This window comes from Scardinius erythrophthalmus, assembly GCF_964197995.2.
Source record: "Scardinius erythrophthalmus genome assembly, chromosome: 2".
Lineage (NCBI taxonomy): Eukaryota > Metazoa > Chordata > Actinopteri > Cypriniformes > Leuciscidae > Scardinius > Scardinius erythrophthalmus.
The window spans coordinates 57,359,858-57,381,807 of record NC_138222.1 but is presented as its reverse complement, the minus strand read 5'-3'; the positions used below and the strand labels follow the sequence as shown (position 1 = coordinate 57,381,807).

Sequence of the window (21,950 nt, the reverse complement as noted above, 5' to 3'; positions counted from 1 at the left end):
CCACAGGGGGGCTTAAGGGAATAAGTAGAATTTTTTATTTTTTTTGTTCTAATCAACATTATGCCACAATTGCTGTTGTTCCTTTAACAAGTAGGGCGGGACTTGATTTTGTCCATGGGGAATTGATTGGGTGGTTGTGGTTTGCTATTGGTTGATCTCATGTGAGTGACAGGTTGCCCCGCCCTCACGCCAGTAAACACATCATCAGAGAAGAGAAGTCGCTGCAAGAGGGAGAAGTTATTTTGATTTAAAGATTACGAGCGCGTTAAAAAAAAAAAAAGTCAATTTTGATTTCACTGCGACTTTAAATAGTTTGCCAGTATTATAGTTGAATACAGTTATTCCAGTAAAGCCATGCTGACTCTGACTGTGAGATTGTAGATAAATAATCGTCTGGAACACTGGGGGAACTGCCTCTGTTGTTTTCTAGTGTGTATGGCCTTGTAAGGTGGGAAACTGCTGCAAGTCAGGCCAGTAAAGTGTCTCCCTCCTGCTGTGAATGAATCCTCCTCTGCCCAGAGCAGATGTTTCCGCTGCTTTCACAGATTTAGACACACCTGCTGCCTTCAGCCTCAGTTCAGGTTAAGGTGAGTCCGGTCTGCATGAGTTTAAGATCTCCTGAGTGTTATCTGGAGACTGGATAAAATGAGATCTATTTCTGTATAACTAACTGGATGTGTTTCAGCTGCGTCTCACTGAAGCCCATGGACTCGCATCGTTCTGTAGAGCAGAATTAGAAAATGGTCATTACCACAAAAGTGCTGGGATTTTTGCTTACTTGTGTTTATTTGCCTTGTTTCACGAGTGTAGAGATTACTGCAGTTTGTGCAACTGGAGCAAAATCAGTGATTTAAAGTTATTAAATCAATAATATCAAACTGCGGCACTGATTAAGACTGTTGAGTAGTGGAATATTGTGAAATAATTTGTGCTTGACCATAATATCAGGCAGTTTTCATGTCCCCATTCATCACTATTACATTTTTTTAATAGATTATAGAACATAATTTATTTAAAATAGAATAAAGTGTTTTAAATACATTTAAAATAAAAATGTTTTCTTTCTTTTTGAGAGAAATTATTTTATTCACTTTTTGTTCATCAATAAATCCTCAAAAAAATATCACAGGTTTCAAAAAATTATTAAGCATCACAACTGTTTCCAACATTGATGAAAACTGAGTGTCGAATCATCATATTAGAATGATTTGTGAAGGATCATGTGACACTGAAGACTGGAGTAATGATGCTGAAAATTCAGCTTTGATCACAGGAATAAATTATATTTAAAATAGAAAACCATTATTTTAAATTATATTAACATATTTCACAATATTACTGTTTTTACTGTATTTTTGATCAAATAAATGAGGCTTGATGAGCATAAGAGACTTCAAAAACATTAAAAATTGTATTTTTTTCCTATTTGTCTTTTAGTTCCTGAATTTTTAGGCACAAGTGGCACAGTTTACCAAAGATGCAAAACAAACCGATAAGCCTTAGTCCAACAAAGATGTAAAAGAAGATCCCCATCATCCAGCGGTTGACATCGGGTCATGGTGAACAAGAGGGGGTTCTGTCACTTTAAAATGCCCTGACGTCATTCTGATGCAGAAACGAGGATGACCTCGTGCGCGAGGAAGGAGAGAAATCAAACGTATCATATCACATTCAGCCTTGGTTTTTGGCAGCACCACTGCAGTGGTGATGGTGTGTGTGTCCATCAGAGCTGTATGTAACGCATAGGAATGCAGCAGGGATGCTGAGAGGTGTGTGTGGATGCGCGCGTTGTCACAGCGACAGACCAGCTTGGATACAGAGCGTCACAGAGAGCGTGAACGCGCACAAGAGAGAGAGCGCTAGAGAGAGACGGGCAATCAAAAATCTCACAGCATCTCATCTCTCCCGTTGCACAAGCTCCCGGGATCACGGGAAAACGACAGCGGAGCCGGTGAGCACCATGACCGCCTTCAGTAGCCGGAATCAGACGCTCGAGAGACCGATAGATTAAACTCGAGACTTCGCTGCCAAAGTCAGCGCGTCAAATCGGCGTTTGTAGCCGGAAAACCGTCAGATATCACGAAAGAGAGTCTTGCTTAGACACAGAGAGGGAAAAACAGGTCATAGAAGTGAATTCGTGTTTATTTCGTGTTTTTTTCTCTCCATATGCGCTATTAAGGGAGAAGCTGACTTACGTTTTTTAAACAAGCTTTTCAACGGACAAATCCAACTAGACTTCATTTACGTAGACGTTCCGTTGATGGAGGGACGCGCGTGCACGATTCTTCACTTTTGAAATCGTTTTCTGTGAATGTGTGTTATGTCGGGGTGTTGTCGGGAGAAACCGTGAAACATTTGCTGCTGTTCTCGGACAACGGAGAATCGTGTGGTTTATTCCGAGCTCAGGCTGATGGAATTGCGCTGACCAACGACTGACAACACAGGGAAATACCCATAGATCATCAATACACAGACCTCGGATTTCTGCCTACGGCTCATTCCCAGCCAGGTAAAGGTATTTCTATGGTTAATTTATTAACAGCTAGACTGTTTTATAGCCAGCAGGGTCAGTTGGAATAGTGCATAAAATGTTGTTGGTATAAAGGGAATTAAATGATCATGTTTTGCTGTTTAAACTGCAACCTGTTCTGAACCCTTTTCCGAAATGTTTCATCCCCGCGCGTTTCAATTGGGGCAAAACGTGCACGCGCGGATGGTACTGTCGCGTGTATCATATGATTGTGTGTGTCAGGAAATAAATGTGCATATTGACCCATTTTAATATACGCATTAATCATGCTTTAATGTTTTCTTTCCTTATTGGCCAAAGCAGATTCATTTTTATGCCTATCCCCATTCCCCCCTAGTTCTGTTAAATGTTTCTGGAAATCAGACACTGTTGTCACACTTTTTTTTTTTTTTTAGCATTATGTCTCAAACTTTGATATGATATTCCCAAACTTAAACTAGCATAGAAATTGTAAAATTAAAGTAAAATGAATGTCAATTGCAAAGAGTATACCAACACCACTGAGTTGTAACATGGATTTTTGCCATGGATTTATGATCAAATATAGGCTACTGTTTATATATTATATAGCCTATGTTTAAGCCATCATCAGATTAAAAACAGCAAGCTGTAATCGGAGCCAAATTCAGAAAAGTATAAAAAAAATATAAGCTGACAGTGTCATCTTTATGGGGCCAGTAAAGTACAGTTCATATAGGCATATATATATATATATATATATATATATATATATATATATATATATATATATATATATATATATATATATATATTTTAATAAATGTGTGTGTATATATATATATATATATATATACACACACACACATTTATAAAAGACAGATAACATGTTTATAGGCCTATATGAAATGCTTGTTCATTAACAATATAACAAATCCATTTTTATGTGTGAATTTTGTATTTTCTTATACCTCAAAATTGGTCCTTTATATTTGTCCACAGAGACATAAATATTTCACTGTCACTTAGGGAGGGTGTGATCATGTGTAGTGATGTCATCCCATCTATTCTAGTCCATGAATAATTTGTTAAATTGATGGTGTTGCAACACTGCCCAGTCTCCCCTATTCACGGATTTGAAATATCAACAATATATTGTCTCATTTCTTTTCGTATATTTGAGGGTTTTGACGTCATAAAGCATGAAAATGAGATTATCAAAGAATCACTCCGGCCCCCAGCATCCTTCTCTGTCCTCCTGCACACACACACACACACACACACACACACACACACACACACACACACACACACACACACACACACAGGAACATAAACCTATCACCGTATATCAAAGACAAGTAATCGCTGGTTCACTGATGTGCCGAACATCTGATGGGAGGAGAGGTTGAAGCAAGAGCAGCAGTTACACACACACACACACACACACACACACACACACACACACACACACACACACACACACAGTCTGAAAGAATGGGCCACATTTATATGCTATCCTAGTATGGCCATTCCAAACCTAGTGGATAGCAGAATTGAGAAGAGACAGAAGCGCTCTGTTCTGTGAGCAGGGAATGCTGATCTCTCTCTCTCTCCATCTCTCTCTCTCTCTCTGTCTGTCTCTCTCTCTCTCTCTCTCTCTCTCTCTCTCTCTCTCTCTCTCTCTCTCTCTCTCTCTCTCTCTCTCTCTCTCTCTCTCTCTCCATCTCTCTCTCCATCTCTCTCTCTCTGTCTCTGGCCCAAATAGCAGATATGGGGCTCTCACTGTGTCATTTGGGAGCAGCGTAATGGATGGGAGCAACTGTGTGACTGTCCTTGTGTTGGACTGATTGGTTACTATAGCCTAGATGTTCATTTTTCCACTTGCTGCAAAACCGTAGACTTTAAACTGTGTGTAGCTTACACCGAACAACACCCATTTGTGTTCATTGACATAATGTCATAGGCTAACCATTACATTGTTGTTATAACTTTTTCGTTAGACTTTCCACTAGACGTTGGAACATGGATGTGGAGATTTGCTCCCATTCATAGTCTCAGTGAAGCAGTGATGTTGGGCTGGGGTTTCTTCCAAATCATAAAGTTCTTCAGTATAGGGGTTTAAGGTTTGGCCAAAATATCCTTTAACTTTAGTCAAAATTTAGTTGTAGCCTGTTTGTAATCGTTATTTTTAGTCAGTTTTACTCATTTTGTGCACTCAAATGGCACTCAATAAAATCAAGAATGTATTCTGGATGCAATATGTAGACGTGCCATTTCAGCTTTTTGCTGTGTGTGTGTGTGTGTGTGTGTGTGTGTGTGTGTGTGTGTGTGTGTGTGTGTGTGTGTGTGTGTGTGTGTTTGTGTGTGTTTGTGTGTGTGTGTGTGTGTGTTAGCAGCAGCACCAGACAGCATGTCTTGTTTATTCACGCAGAAGCAGCGGATCAATGAGCACTAATTGATTTCAATGAACTGATTAAAGACAGGGAGGCAGGAGGCCACATTGTTGGAGGATATACGAGCATGTGTGCATGTGTTTTATGTGTGTGATGCCTTGATGGAGTGTAGACTCTGTGATCTCACAAGATGGAGAGACCAAACATATGGGTGTAGATGCGCACAGAAGTGTGTGTGTGTGTGTGTGTGTGCTGGTCTCGTACCCTGTAACAGATGGGCTGAACTGAGCCAGATAAGGAGTTGGACACCAGGCTCTTGAATCTCCATGTGTTCATTTGATAGTTACTGATTTCTGTGTACTAATACTAGGACTGAATACGCCGTGTTTACCTCAGCATTCGCTCGCTTTGCCCAGAATCTGTTCATTCAGAGCAGCTCCTCGGATTCGTTTATACTCGAATGAGGCTGTGATGTATGTGTGCGAGTGTGTGTGTGTGTGTGTGTGTGTGTGTGTGTGTGTGTGTGTGTGTGTTGTATTGTCATGGTTGAATTAAGCTGAGGGATAAAAGGTAGGGCTGTCAAAAGGTCAGATTTGATGGTTTCTCCTGGTTCATGTCATTTCTATCTGCTTCTGTTGTGTGAAGGAAGGGGGCTTACGTCTACAGAACCTATCCGGGTGTTTAGTGGTCTTGGATTAGAGCTGTGTGATGTTGGGATGTAAGGGATAGAGATCGAGGGAGAAAGAGAACGAGATAAAAGCAGGATTCCCTCACATCCTGGATTCTCTCTGGTCATGCATCTCAGAGCTTTAAGTCAATGCTGGCCATCATGTCACCACTCGGCAGCCATTTTAATGAGATCTGTGTCCTCACCAGGGTGTGATGGTCCTCCTGTCTCTTCTGGTTTGTGTGTTTCCCTCCCTCCCCCTCGGATAGATTGCTCTATTCTTTTTGTTCACAGCACCTCACTTATCTCTCTCTCATAGGCTCTCGTTTTAAGGTTAGAGGAAGGTCAGATGCTCAAAAGAATCACATTCACACACACACGGCTATCATGGTGTGTGAAGTATACTCACGCATCTGTTTTATAAAACAGACCAGTGAAGAGGGCCAAGGGGATTAAAGACATGAATGGACACACACATAGACTTACACACACTCGCATTCACATCCCTCGGTGTGTGAGGCACCTGTTGGGATGCAGGACTGAAAGGTGTAGCAGCTCTTCAAAATGATACATTTCCAAACACGTTTCCTGCAGAATTCTGTTAAATAAGAAGTTTGGGGTCGGTAAGATTTTTTGCGCCATTTAGGAGGAGAGAATAAGTGGTGAAGAGATAACACCACTTGGTGCCATGCACCAACATAAATGACACACTTTTCAAACTACACAAGCATGACTAAAGCCCTATTCGGACGGGACTAGTTTCACAAGGGGACGTTAGAGAAATTTCCGTTTCACAGACGTACTTTGAGATTTTAATCCTGTCCGAATCTGCCATGTCTGTCTTTTTCTCACACGACCTCTGTAAAAATTCCAGAGCAAATGACCTAGGCTACTGTTTTTCGTCAAACTCGGCTGTCCTCAGAGAAATCTAATCCCGTCCGAATGCGAATGTCTGTGATTGCCGATAATGCTTTTTCCCAAAACGCTTTTTCTTGTGTGTTTTGGTCAATGTGAACTACCGTACAATCTCTCGCTATCGCGCCGGTATTCAAGTTTCTGCTTTTTGCGCACCGATAATGGTTGTAGATGTGTTCGTTACACACATGCGAAGAAATAAAAAAATGAAATCAACAAGAAGAGCCAAATCACGTAAACTGTTAAGACTGGCTACTGTAATATCAGTTTCAGGTAAGATTACTGTCATGTCTGCACTTAATTACATAACGTGTAAATTATATAAGTTAAAACTTTTTATTATAAGAACCTAGTTCTATAAAATCATGATGATAAATGTATGTTTAGTTTTTTTATACTGCAATTTTTATAAAATGTTTACAAAACACTAAATACGTTAGGACGTTTTACTTTATATTTCAAAGTGCTTAATTTTAAAAGTACTTAATTTCAAAATACATTTGATCAAATTTCATAAATTGTGTTCAATGGCAGTTTTTAAGTTATATTCCTGAAATGTACTTGTATAGTTTGAAGCATGACAACTGTCATATGACCATACGCAATCCACGCACTCTGAACACGTGATCTTCTGCAATGCCCACATGTAAAACACAGACACTCCCACCTCGGTAATAAACACGGAGATGTTAGTCCCGTCCGAATCCGTACATGAAATCACAGACGTAGGTTGATAAGAATTGTAACTCAAACGTCGTTTGGAAAACTAGTCCCGTCCGAATAGGGCTATAATATGTTCACTGTTTTGCTTTAGTAACAGTTTCATATTCAATCTAAAAGGGGAATCTATTAGACTGTGGCTATCAAAAGCTGTCAAATGCGGCTTTATCGAGCTAAACGGCTCCGGCCGTGCTAATAAAACGCTGTTGGCTATTTTTAAACGGGGGAGGGCCTGTCTTCCTCTTTCAGTGGAAATGACGTCAACACATTGAATAATGCTTCGTGTTTCAAGGCACTTCAGTGGGTCTTTAATGATAATTAAAAAATGAAACAGTAAAACTAACCGCTGAGAATCACCAAACCGGTTAGGCTACTGTTTCATCTCTAATATATATTTATAAATGTGTTGCACATTTCCAAACATCCCTACCGCCCACCTCGTCTCCCATAGTCAACCTACAAATTGCTTTCTTTTGTCTGTTTCTGCATTGGAATAGAAGTATTTTGACATAAAAAAATACACACTTCACCTTTAACTCCAAGTTTTTTGTGGCAGATTTGTCAGCTCCCAGAGTGTGTTTGATGGGTCGGATAAGCAGCCGGAGCAGATCCCAGGTTTCCAGGGCATGACGCTGTTAAACTCATTCAGTGTTAATAAGAAGCATCTAAAAATATAAACTCTGTTGGTGATGGTGTTAGGTGGCTTTTCTTGTTTTTATGTTTAGAAATCTGTTTAAAATGGAGTGTTTAATTCATCATCTGCTGTTTGTTAATTCTATCCATCCATCTAATGGAAATCGTTGCAGGTTGAACTCATAGGTGTCGCTGAGGTATCGATAGAGATATCTCTTAAACGCATCGATCTGCATTGATATTCTGTTTAGTCATGCATCACGTGACCAGCGCAGCAAGGTCACTGCTCGTCTATGGCCTGATTTCCTCTTCCTGCTGTTCAGGGGATTTGAGTAAATCCGCATTGCACGATGACGCTCAGCTAGATTAGTATATTTATTATGTAAGACACGCGCACACACAAACACACACACACACACACACACACACACACACACACACACACACACACACACACACACACACACACACACACACACACACACACACACAGACACTTTATATCTGTAATCATATTCCGTCAAATTTCAGGGATATAAATAGAAGCGTTTGTTGCTAGTCTATCCTCGAATGGAATTCATGCAATGCATTCACGGGATGAAATGAGTTGAGTGGGCTATTGCACCATTTCCTTCCTGTTTTGTTAACGTACACACACACACACACACATACACACACAGAATGAGACTATTAAGCCAAATGGCTGCTCTTATGGCAAGTGGGTCCTGGCTACTCCTGGTAAAACTGTGAATTCTGGGAAACAGATATATTTTGAGTGTTGATGCTAAATTGGTTGCATCAGTCAAATGGACACCATAATATCAAGATATTGTACCCCCTTTAATACCCCCTTTTCTTGATTTTTCTCTCTCTTTACGTCTCTGTCCAATCAGGGTGTTTGTTCAGATAGCAGTGTGTTTGTATGTGTGTTTTACTGTCTGCTCTGGGTGCCTGGGTCTATCTGTGCCCTTGTCTGAATGTTAATGTATAATAGGCGTTAGACAGCACACAGTAAGTGCTAACATCATAATAGCCAGTGATATGACAACCGACCATCACAGGCAGGTTGCAATAATGAAGCACTCAACATGAGGGGCTTTCGCACCGGAGGAACGTTTCCATAGTTCCTATTACTATTGGCAGAAGTACCTTCACCACAGGAACTAGGAACGATTTTAGCTTTAGCGGTGCCTTTTGGGGGGCCCTGTTTACACCTGGTATTAAGATGCGTTTTGGTTGATCAGATCACATGTGGACGACACTAAATAAATTGTTTTGAGCTTGTCCACTTTCCACCACTTCCAAATGAATTTGAAGACGCATTCGATCGGATTGCTTTTGTAGTGTAAACACTCATGTGGTCGAATGTGTTCAAACAGCCACAAAAGACCGTCTACTCTCCGTCTACTGACCTCATGCGTAACATTATGGGAAGCGGCTAGCCAGACGGGATTTAAACTCTGTCGGCTGGAGATACAAGTTTGATTTGAAGACCAAAAACATACCAAGCACAATGTTCTCTCACCATTCCTGATTTCTAACACACACTCACAGTGTTCGGCTGATCTTGTGACTGTCAGAACAGAAACTAACTCTGGTGCTGTGTTTTTCCATCGTCTCCCGTTGCGTTCATATGTAAATTGCACAAGCTTATTTTGCCCATTAGATCGAAAGATCTAAAAAAAAAACATACATTTACCCGCCCATAGACACTCCCCTCGAAGAAATCAGGACAGAAGTGGTTGAAAGTGGGCAAAAGAGACGAATTAAAACACCAGTAAACGGGAATGTGTTTCCCTCGTCTACTTGTGATCTGATTGACCAAAACTCATCTTATTACCTGGTGTAAACAGGGCCTAAATGAGCTCCTACTTCAGAGTAGTGTCTGACCCAGCACAACTGGAACTACCAGTGACGTAAGTGTACGTTGATTGACCGAACGCATGCCATACAAAACCCGTGTAAAAAGCAGCATAAACACACAGTTTACATATATTTACTCCACAAACTAACATACAGAAAGCTAAGTGAATTTTCGTCTCTTAGCCCTCCCTTTTGCTCTTTTAATCGCACAACAAAAACACAGCTCTTATCACAGCGTTGTCCATCCTCTAGTTGATGTTGTTGAATGCGCGGTTTGCCGGCTTATGTCACTCCGGAGTTCCTACTGCCGGGGCGAATGCGACCTGGAAAATGACCCCAGGGGAAAATAAAAGTTCTCTGTGGACCGTCCTGGTGTCTAGTTCCTATAACTGAGTTCCTTTAACTACCTGGTGAGAAAGCCCCTATTCTGTCTGTTATTATTATTATTTTCTATTATGTTTCTCCCCAGCCTTTTCTCTCTCTCCTAACATCAACATGCAATGCCATTTTCGCTTTACTTTAATAATCAGGCATATTTCTGAGTCAAACAGGATTGTGATCTGATTGAATTGTGAAAACAATCTGGCAAACACGGGTTTAAAAATAAGGTGATGCTAAACAAAAAGTAATTTCAAAGCTCATATTACTTATGATGAAAAAAAGACAATTATAAACTAAATAGGGTTGATTTTTCGCAACATATTTCTTGATATATTCTGGTTCTTCTCACAGTATTGCACCTATACTATTAGCAATATTCTAATTTATTTCTGTGTTTATCTGATGTCATTTTCAACAGTTCCATTATTAAAGCAGGTCTGCCTAATAAGCGGAAGTATAGTATGATGAGGTAGTTGGTGATACCAAACATAATGTTGACATGCATACACATGTTTGTATAATTTCTCAGATTCTGTTCCATTTTATTCTGTTAGCTTCCCCGCTCTTTCTCCCTCCACGTCTAGAGGCATTTCAACGCTGAGGACATGCCTGTGTGTCTCTGGCTGGCTGGTTATGTAGGTTAAGGAGGGTGACGGAGGCATTGAGGACTGAGCGCTGCAGTGCTGCACTTTGGGAGGATGATGTGATGGCTAGAGCCCCTCTCTCTCTCTCTCTCTCTCTCTCTCTCTCTCTCTCTCTCTCTCTCTCGCTCTCTTCCGTTCTCCCCCTTCCTTCCTCTCTCTCTCTCTCTCTCTCTCTCTCTCTCTCTTTCTCTCTCTCTCTCAATTTCTTTTTTTTCTTCTTCAGTAAAGCCCTGCTGGTCCAAATACTCCTCTGCAGTGCAGAGTTGGCCACTTGACCCGTGTCAATATTAGAGCCCAGCAGCTGGTCCTAGATCAGTGCAGCAGGTGTATTGGTTGAGCCTAAAGTGAAAGTACTAGAGAGGATGGAATCAAGGATCTGCACTCAAGCCCGGATGCACTATGCACTCTTTCTGAAAGTACGCTTTTATTCCCCCATTTCTCTCTCTTACTTTCTTTCAGACTCTAATACAGTGTGTGGCTATTCTTCATGGCCATTGGGTCTTGTCAAGAACGTTGTCTGTCATATTTCATGCCAAGATCAAAATAGATAAGAAAAAATATATTTTGCAAAAGGTACATAAGAGTTTTTGCAATTGCAAAAGTAATGATTGAAATTGTAACTTAGTAACATAGCATTTGTTGCATTTAATTTATGCTGATAATAACAAAATTACATTGCTGTACAGTGATAAAAACACAAGTATTTTAAAATTGTGATTTGACAAAAGGAGGATTTTCAATATTATTTTATACAAATGTATTATATTTCATTTTAAATTATGTAAGCAATAATAAAAAGTGATTCTATTTTTAAAAGGCACTAAAATATCATTTTCTTTTTTTATTTTGATTTATGGTGAATTATTTCTCTGCCATAAGAATGAGAGGAGAGAATAGGGAGAGATCGCCAGTGTTTTTTTTTTATTCCCCCCTTTTTGTTCATTCTTTTTACTGCCACAATCAATGGTGAAAAAATCCACACCGAGCCAAGACTGAGCAAAAGAGACGGAGGGTAGGATTCAGAGAGAAAATAGGAGGGAGGGAATTAGGTGAGCTCAAGTCCCCAATAAAAAAAAAAGAAAAGAAAGCATAACACGGTTTTCTTGGCCGATTGTGCTTGTCGAGCTGTTTGTCTCTTCCTCCTTTTTAAGCGCTGGGCGTTGGGTTTGGTGCGCTGCCATTTTTCACGTGAAACAGTGGCTTTTTCAAGATTCATTAATCAGTAGGCTCTTTCTTTCCCTCAAGGCTGAATCAATCATTCAGAAAAAAAGAACAGAAAGCGGAAAAAGATGGGCGGATACGGTGAGTTCTTGTATAGATGAGTTGGCATCATGTTAAAGGTTCCCATAGTCACTTCACTCCATAGAGTCTAGTTGGAAGTATAGTGTATTAATTGCAATGTCAATAGTTACTGAATTTAGTAAATATTAAAAAAAGCCATTTGTCGTGCTCTCGCTGTTTGTACATTTGCTTTGACACACAAAGCTCTGGTGCTTATGTAGATAATTCAAGTTTGAATCTAGCATGCAGTGTTTCCTAATTACATCCACCCTTCTCTCCCCTTCAATATACTATGGAATACATTTTCTTTACTTTCTAGAGACAATGAGCAAAACTCTAGAGTTGTGAGTGATTACCAGGGCATTTCTATGTTTGTTGTTACGAGATTCTGATTGGTTTTTAATATGTTGCTAGCTGGTAGAGTAGGGCATTCTGGGCAGTTTCTCTGTGGTTATTGGCCAAAATCAAAAGAGCCTCCTAAGTTTCTATGAGATTAAATATATCCTTATATCATATATCCTGTCCTCCCTTAAATATCGATGGAATTCTGTTGGATTTTTTAAAGGGGTCATGACATGCAAAATTAAATTTACCATGATCCTTTGTACCATAAAAACATCCTGCAAGTTTTATTGCTCAAAACATCCTCATCATTATTATCAAACCATTTTTTTAACCAAGCTCCAAAAACAGCTTGTTTTGATATTGAGGGATTTGTGACGTCACACATATGCAAATTCATTTGCATATGACTGCCTCCAGAGCAAGACATCGATGAGGAGTTCTACATCATCTCCTCATAGACTCCGCCCACTGGCGTTCAGTCGCTTAACGGCTGACATTTGACTACACTGGATGTGAGCGTCATGTCAAAAACATAGAATCCATTATAATCTGACGCTGTCTACACTGATACAGTTTACAGATGTGTGTTATGTTTCTGACACTTGATTCTGTCGACAACAGGACAAATGGACGAGTGAAAGAACGTTCGCTTTGTCTCGTCCAGTTTAAACAGCTCGCTTGGGTCTCTGCAGAGACTTCAGAAGGTTCCCAGTTTCAGAAACAAGTTGGTGATTTATTTTAATGGCATCCCGGAACACGTCAGAGAGCATTTTGTTTTGTAAACGAGGCACAGTGTAATGGAGAAGTGAAAGTGTAATGGAGAGGTGAAAATGTAAATGTAATTACTTTGGAGGGGGAAGCACATTATCATTAGCAAGCACCTCTCTTAAAAAAGGCAACAAAGCCTGCCAGCCCCCCCACTCAAAGAAAAGCCATTTACCCGCTCTAGAATAATGGCACCTGGCAGTTGGTTGTGGTGCATCAGATATTGCAGGTTGTTCTTTCAGCACCACCAATTTCAGAGCGACAGTCTTTTGGGACAAACTGTGCTGCATCAGAGACATAGACACGTTAACACCTTGCTGGGCAGCGGAGGATGTTAATGTCACTCACTGACAGGCTCATGGGATAGGCACATAATATGTTGCAGCTTTTTTTGTTCACAGCACATGGGCATAACCCAGTGAAGTGGGATGTCTCTTGTGCAATCCCATATAACACCAGAGACGGGGTGATACGAGATTAAACTACCTTCCTCAAGTTCCAAATCCAGGGACATTTTTTGGGAACCAAGAAGGAAAATTATGATCAGAGGAATACATGCCAGTAAGCAGGATTCTCCCTTTAAACATTACAGATAATATCTGAAGTAACAATTTATTTACATACATATATAGTAAAACTAATCCTGAGACTGAAACGCTGCAAATCGGGTTATTTTAGGTCATTGTTTTGGCTGTAAATCAATAGCTGCGTTTCCATTACAGATTTGTGAAAAACTTGTGCGAAAGTTTCTAAATGTCGATAAAAAACTGTTGCGAAATGACGGCTTTTCCATTAACTGATGTTATGCGACTAAAGCGTCATTTTTCCCTCTCGCGATAAGTCTACTTTAGAATCCAGTATTTCCCATAATACTTTTGTTGTTTATGAGTTTAATAAAGAACTCTGTCTCATGTTCTGTCCAAACATACTGCATCATCTTAAGAATGATCGACTTTTACAGTTTTTTTTTAATTGCCTGAAAAAACACCTCATGCGATCGTAACAACTTTTTTTGCGATATATGGGAGTTTTTGCAAAATTGACGTGTTTCCATTTGGCGTATTTTTAATTTGCGCAATTTTAAGGGTAATGGAAATGTGGCTAATGATGCTCTCTGTCGGTAGGGAATAGTAAGATAGCCGTCCGAACACTTCCGGTGGCTTCAATGGCAGTTTAGAACGCAATTAACAATCAGGTAATTTATATAAGTTAGTGGATGAGGACATATTCCTTGCAAATCATGCCTTTCATCTAGAGAAAGAGGAATCACAAGATCCCGCTCTCTTTTTCTACATTGTAAAATATCCAGCCCATTTTTATTGCGTCCTTAAATGATTTTAAATCATAGTTGTGCCAAAGTTATAACCTGCAGCGATAAGTTCTATACTGGTTGGACCTATATTTAATTTAACTACTTATGGATAAAATCAATTGGAAATACTTTTAATTAAGTTGTAGTGTCAGGAATTATTTATATTGTAATATGTAATAATCAATATGTTATTACATAACATAATGATGGAAACATCTTTGTATTGATCTTGTTTTTTGGGGGGAAGGTTTTTCTTACTTTCTTTCTCACACACATTTTGCCCATTTGAATGATTGAAACCTTAAAATATAATTCCTTGTAAGTTGTTAGTTAATCACACAGAGATGAAAGGAAATAGAGGTGGCAATCTCACAGCTTTCAGACATAATGAATCATTTGTAAGCCCCTCTTGAAGCCGTCAGATGAAATGTCAACCGCTTTCATATTAATTCCAGTGCCAATACTGCCCATGTAAACAATGTTGTAATTGTAGAAGACTACATTTCCCATGACCACCCCTCATTCTTGCAGCTTTTCTTTGCTCTTTCACCCCTCTTCTCTCATTCACGCTGCTCAGTCTCTCTCTGCTTAATTAACCATTGATCAGCATGCTCATAAATTAGGCCTCCAGAGAAGGGCTTTCTAAGCCTCCTACTTGCTACTTCATCCATTCTTCCTTGTAATTCAATAGACAGGACTCAAACCACTGCGTTTAACCACAGATGTGTCATTTTTAATGGACCGGGGGACATTTTTCACTTCCTTAACCTTTTCTTATTGTCTTTTTAAAACATTGTTTGCTATTTGTAGATGCATGCACTTTCCAGCGGGGCCATAAAAGGTTAATCAGCAATGTTTCCATTTATTTCTTCCACTGGGATGGGGTGGTGGGGGGGTGTTGAGGTTTGAGCTTCAGTCTAATTAGGATAGACTGGTATCCCATTTCCCAATCCAGCCCACTTCCCACTTAACCATTAGCATATTCTTCACACACACACATACAGGCTGTGTCAGAACCTAATGAGCCAAGCCGGTTGCTAAATGGATCAGGACCACGAACATGTGTCTGTGGGGGCAATCAGCAGACATGATTTAGTGGGACGAGGCCTCCCTGAGCCACCGAACTCTGGGTTTAGTGCTCAGGCGTCCTCAGAGAGGAGTGCAGCACTGTGAAGCACATTAGCATGTTCATTTTACCATATCTCTAATAAGCTGAATACATGACAATGTTGCTGTGATGTATGGATGAGTTATTTTGTTCAGTTTTGCGAGGGAAATCTCGCAATGACATCGGGTATCGTTTATCGTAGTTTTATGAGGGAAATATAATGAGTCAGGCATCCAAATCATTTGTATTACCTTGCTGTAGTGCATATGCTGGAATTTTTTTTTTTCATTTGTTTCTCTCCTTTCTCCTGCAGAAGGATTTTATCTGTTGTACAAATGAGGGCGGTTCAATGAAAGCTAATTGAGTTGCCTCACTCATTGATAATTTTGAGACTCCAAGGAGCAGTTGTTCAGTTATTGAGTGTGTTACGCCACGCTTACACAACAAATAGACTTAGTTGTTTTTCCTTCTTATTATTGAGATTACAGATGTTTTGTACCCCTCCCATATGTTTTTTATATTGTTGGAAGTTAAAGGGCTATATTTAAGAATCTTTTTGTACTGCAAATATGTGAACAGCTTGTAATGAATCTTTAAAAAACGAGACCTTCCCTGACTTCCAAGGTTGTTTATGAAAACCAATACTGATTTTTGGACTCGGGTCGGGTTTGCGGGAAAAATCCAAAGAATGAGTTTACACTCCCAAGAGCCTCTCTTCTGTTCAATGACACATGATACAAATTATTAAAATACAATGTTCAGGATAATGCTGAAAGAGGATCATGTGACACTGAAGAGTGACGTAATGATGCTGAAAATTCAGCTTTGATCCTGAATAAATTACATATTAATATTACAATAGAGCACATCTTTAATACTATTTTGCAATATCACTCTTTTTACTGTATTTTTTAACAAATAAAAGCAGCCTTGTTGAGCAAAAGAGGCTACTTAAAAAAAAAAAAACATTTAACAAATCTAACTAACCCTAAACTTTTGAGATGTAGTGTATGTAAAGCATTTTTGTTTAATTTGGGTCTCCCAAATGCATATGTAAATTATATTATATGAATGATTGTATGGTTAGCCACATTTTATTACTTGCGTTGAGCATTGTTTCCCCCTGCTGTCCTCAACCTCATCAGAGCAGACAGGTTGAGAACCACTACTGTCGCATATGGATGTTTTGTCTTAGCCATAGGTGGGTTCTGGCATATACAAGAAAAAGCAAATCAACACCATACACTGGGTGTACATGCACATTTCCACCTGGTTGATTTATGGCAGGGGCAAAGAAGCTAAATGAAATCTGTCAAATGAAGTCAGCATCACAGCTTTTAGTTGTGTTCAGTCTCTCATCTTTCTAGAGCCACACAGTGGAAAACTCATGATGTTATTTTACACAGTGTAACCAGATGCAGATGCAGTAACTGTAGATGTTCTAAATGTAGGCGGTGCCCACTACAAAGTGTGCACCCCTGCATATAAGCACTCTTTCCACAGTAACACAAGCGCAAAGCAGCTGGGCGGCCGGGTCCCCATCACGAAGCGACCCGTCCCCAGATTCCACTCAGTTCCTCCTCTAGCTCACGCTTGAGATGTTCTAAATGTCCCTCCAGCTTGCGCTGGAGATATAACATATGTAGGTCACGTGCCCACTATAAAGTACGCAGCCCTACACACAAGCACTGTTCCCACAGTATCATGTTTTCCTCCAGCTCACGCAGGGAGTGCAATAAATGTAGGTTGTGTGCCCACTATAAAGTACGCACCCCTGCACAAAAGCACTGTTCCTATAGTATCAAGCTTTCCTGCAGCTCACGCTGGAAGTGTAATGTAGTTCGTGTGCCCACTATGAAGTACGCACCTCTACACATAAACACTGTCACCACAGTATCAGTTCTTCCTCCAGCTCGCGCTGGATATGTAATAAATGTAGGTTGTGTGCCCACTATGAAGTACGCACCCCTACACATGAAAACTGTTCCCGCAGTATCAGTCCTCCCTCCAGCTCGTGCTGGAGATGTGATGAATGTAGGTTGTGTGCACACTATAAAGTACGCACCCCTGCACATAAGCGCTGTTCACACAGTATTACAAGCACAAGGTGGCTGGGCGGCCGGGTCCCTATCACAGAGCGGCCCATCCCCAGACATCTTTCAACCCCTTCCTATGCGGGCCAAGGCCTGGGAGGCCATCCCCAGTATATCAGAATGGGTGTTGAATATAATAAAACCAGGCTACTCGCTACAGTTTTCTTCGCTGTCCTCCGTGCTTTATAGCCGGGGTCGAGGCGACAGTGAGAAGTGATGTGGCGCACGTCCTTCGCACCGAAGTGTCGAAACTGTTAGAAAAAGGGGCTGTGGAGCACAAAGCGAGTCGGGCTTTTACAGTCGCTACTTCCTCGTTCCCAAGAAAGATGGCTGCCTCAGGCCCATCCTAGACCTCAGACACCTGAACAAAGCGCTTATGAGGCGCCCATTCAGGATGCTGACAACCAAACAAATCCTTGCGCAAATTCGCCCAGGGGATTGTTTTTTCTCTTAAGACCGTTCAGCCTATCTCTAGTACCTCGCACATTTTCGAAGTGCATGGACGCAGCGCTCACCCCCCTGAGACAGCGGGGAGTGCGAGTGTTAAACTACCTCGACGATTAGCTGGTTATAGCCCAATCGGAGGCGCAATTGATAACTCAAAGATCCTGGCTCCTCAGCCATCTAGAATGCCTAGGTCTCAGGATCAATGCTTCTAAAAGCACATTGTCTCCCAGCCAGAGTATTTCTTTCCTGGGAACAGTGATAGACTCTATACTATTCAACGCCTAGCGGCATCTTTCAGAGTAGGCGCTTGCGTGCCTCTCAAGAGATTTCAGAGGATGTTGGGTCTCATGGCCTAAGCATCATCAGTACTCCAGCTAGGACTACTGGACATGCGTCCTCTCCAGCGCTGGCTAAAACCTTGTGTACTATCTCACGCGTGGCGATCTGGCCACTTACAAATCAGAGCGAGCCACAGCTGTATCTAAGCCAGGGTTTCTCTAACTCGGTCCTGGAGGGCCACTGTCCTGCACAGTTTAGCTCCAACCCTGATCAAACACACCTAGCTCTGAGTTTCTAGTGATCCTGAAGACATTGATTAGCTTGCTTAGGTGTGTTTGATCAGAGTTGGAGCTAAACTGTGCAGGACAGTGGCCCTCCAGGACCGAGTTTGAGAAACCCTGATCTAAGCCCTGGCTCCCTGGAAAGTAGCCGACTAGTATCAGTCCGGAGTAAGAATGGATGTGGTTTCAAAGAGAAAAGTGATCTCAACAGACGCCTCCAACCTAGGTTGAGGGGCCCTGTACGAGGGCAGGCCCATCTCCGGCCTATGGTCAAGTCCGGAGACGCACCTACATATAAACTGTCCAGAGATGAGAGCGGTCGCTCTATCACTGAAAGCTTTTCTCCCATATCTAAAAGGCCACCACATCCTACATAAATCGCCAGGGTGGTCTCAGGTCGAACAACCTGCACACCATGGCCAAGAGTCTCATTCTATGGGCTCAGCACAACCTGTGCTCGCTGAGGGCGGCGCACGTGCCAGGCATTCTGAATCAGGGTGCGGATATGCTATCCAGGGACAATGTTCCCCCAGAGGAATGGTCTCTTTACCCACTGATGGTTCAGCTGATATGGAGCGTCTTCGGCAAGGCAGAGGTCGACCTCTTCGTCTCAGAAGATAACGCTCGTTGCCGAACATTTTTCTCAAAAAACAGGGACTGGTAGCTCACGACTGGCCGAGCCGCCCGCTGTATGCATTTCCTCCGGTCACAATGCTACCACAGGTCATCGAACCAAATCAGGGAGAGTGTGCAGTGCTATTAATAGCCCCCATCTGGAAGACCCAGTTATGGTTCTCTGAGTTGTCGCAACTGCTGGAAACAGCCCCATGGCCGATACCGCTGAGGAGAGATCTCCTCATGCAGGCGAACAGAAAAATCTGGCATCCCCATACCGACTTTTGGGCCCTTCACGTATGGTCCCTCAACAGGTATTCGGATGTCTCCCAGGAAGGGTGCTAAAAACCATCACTGAAGCGAGAGCTCCTTCAACTAGGCGCCTCTATGCTCAAAAGTGGGTAGTATTCTCCGGCTGGTGCGCAGCACAGAGCCTGGACCCCTACTCATGCGAAGTATCAAGTGTACTTGCCTTCTTGCAAGAGCTCTTGGACGCAGGTCGTACCCCCTCCACGCTCAAAGTGTATGTTGCGGCCATAACAGCACTCACGATCTTGTGGCCGGGCAATCACTAGAAAGAAACGACCTCGTTGTGCACTTCCTTAAAGAGGCAAGAAGGTTAAACCTTCCTCGACCCCCCCTCTGTGCCTATCTGGGACCTCTCCACGGTCCTGGAAGCCATGAAGGGTGCCCCATTTGGGTTGCTTTGGTCTGCGGACCGAAGCCTCTTTCGCTCAAAACCGCTCTCTTACAGGCACTAGCTTCAGTCAAGCGAGTGGGCGATTTGCAAGCGCTCTCAGTAAGCGCTTCCTGCCTTGAGTTTGGGCCTAACGACTCCAGAGTCGTCTTTAAGCCAAGGCATGGTTATGTTCCTAAAGTGCTCTCTACTCTGTTCAGAGCACAGGTTATTTTGCTAGCAGCTCTTCCCTTGCCAGAGGACGAAAGAGACGTGAAACTTCTCTGCCCTGTCAGGGCTCTCAGAGTTTACCTGAAGCGTTCTGCCTCGTTCAGACAGTCAGAACAGCTCTTTGTATGCTTTGGCGGCTGCACCAAGGGGCTCACTGTCACAAAGCAGAGATTATCGCGCTGGATAGTGGATGCTATCGCGCTGACTTATGAATCTAAGGGTCTTCATTGCCCCTTAGGCGTTAGAGCTCATTCCACAAGAGGTATGGCCTCGTCATGGGCTTGGTCAGGTGGAATACATATGGAAGATATCTGTGCGGCGGCCGGCTGGGCCTCGCCATCCACATTTTTGAGGTTTTATAACCTGAAAGTTCCCGCCTTTCAAGTGAGGGTTCTTTCAATATAAAAAGTGTTAAGCACAATCCCCCTAAAACATAGGGCCCGATATATATCTGGTCCTGGTTAAACTCGAACTGCGGTTCTTATATATATATGTTATAAAGGACCTGGCCCTTTTTAGGCCCATTCCTGGGTTCCCTATATGAAGCTCGTCACTAGACTGGCTTCTATTAGGATTCATAACTTTACTCTTCTATGGGCCTCAGGCATCCTGCCCTTGGCTATAGGATGGTGCGAAGTTTTAAGCATGCACAGCATTCTGAAGGGGGTTCCCATTGCGTAAGTTAGCCTTACACAATAAGAGAGGCCTCTCGAAAGGGAAAGTCTCAGTTACTACGAACGAAGTATTGCCTAACCCGGCGTGCTACTGTGCTTCGATCAGGGGATCGCTTCAGTCGATTTAAACCTGAATTCCATGGCTGAATGAGTGCTTATAGCTATAAGCCACGAACCAGGGTGCGAAGCGGGCCGATTGGTTCGCGCGTCTGAGCCACCTCGCCATAGGTTTGTGAAGTTGCCGATGCCGCGCTAGTCGCTCATCTATGTGTCTGCTGTGCAGCTGCACTGCGTTTTAAAATTTTTGCTTCAATATTCTCGAGTAAAGGAGTTTTCCCATAGCGTAAGCTAGCCTTACCCAATACTCGTTCCCTCATCTCTGGGAACCGAGGTTACGTTAGTAAACGAGACGTTATTCTGTTTGGTTTGAATATTGTTACACCCCTAATAACCATGGGAAAATGTGGGTCCCATGGCCAAACCAGTTGAGATCCACTGCTCTATTGCATATTGAACATTAAACGTGTTCTGATTGCCAGTGATTATATTGCATCGTGCAACACCTTCGCTTCCAGTGAGGACAGACAAATGACTTGTTTCTGGAACTTGTCACGTCGCATCTGGTTAGGACACGGTGTAACAATCCATCTTAGATGCTGTGAATGAGGCTGTCAGGTTGTTGAGGATTGCTTTAGTAAAGCCTATTTCAGCTTCTCTGTCTGTCAGTTAACCTGATTCTCATTTTCTCTATCTTCCTCATCCCCTCTCTCTTCATCTCTCTCCCTTTCATGTGCCCTTCTGAAGCCCGTGCTAAATGCCTGGAGAGTTGCCTGTGTCTCTGGGGAGTACTGTTCACTCTTTCATTCTTGTTTACTGCCGAGGCTACAGCTGGGCCACTCTCCCTCCATTGCTAGATTGCTGACTGCTGTTGAAAAGGCCAAAAGGTTGAGATCTTTCCCACATATCTGTAGAGATATTTCTGCAAGCACGTGCTATGGCTGATGTGCCCAACCACCATTCAGAAATGAATTGGGAATGTCTTTCAATTTCTGACTTCTAAGTTGATTGCAATTCAAATTTGAATGTAAGAAATAGGGTAGTCAAACGTACCGATACCAGTCGGTACTACAAAAGTT

The 21,950-nt window shown here is 42.0% G+C and overlaps 1 protein-coding gene across 1 annotated transcript in view; it reads left to right on the top strand.

Annotated features, from left to right (window-relative positions):
* The first annotated feature begins 1,630 nt into the window (after positions 1–1,630).
* The window catches only part of nlgn2a (neuroligin 2a), a 194,457-nt gene continuing 174,137 nt past the window's right edge, over positions 1,631–21,950 (top strand). The window contains exon 1 of the mRNA XM_081353185.1: positions 1,631–2,509. The gene's annotated coding sequence lies outside the window, so the exon portion shown is untranslated. The remainder of the gene's footprint in view (positions 2,510–21,950) is intronic.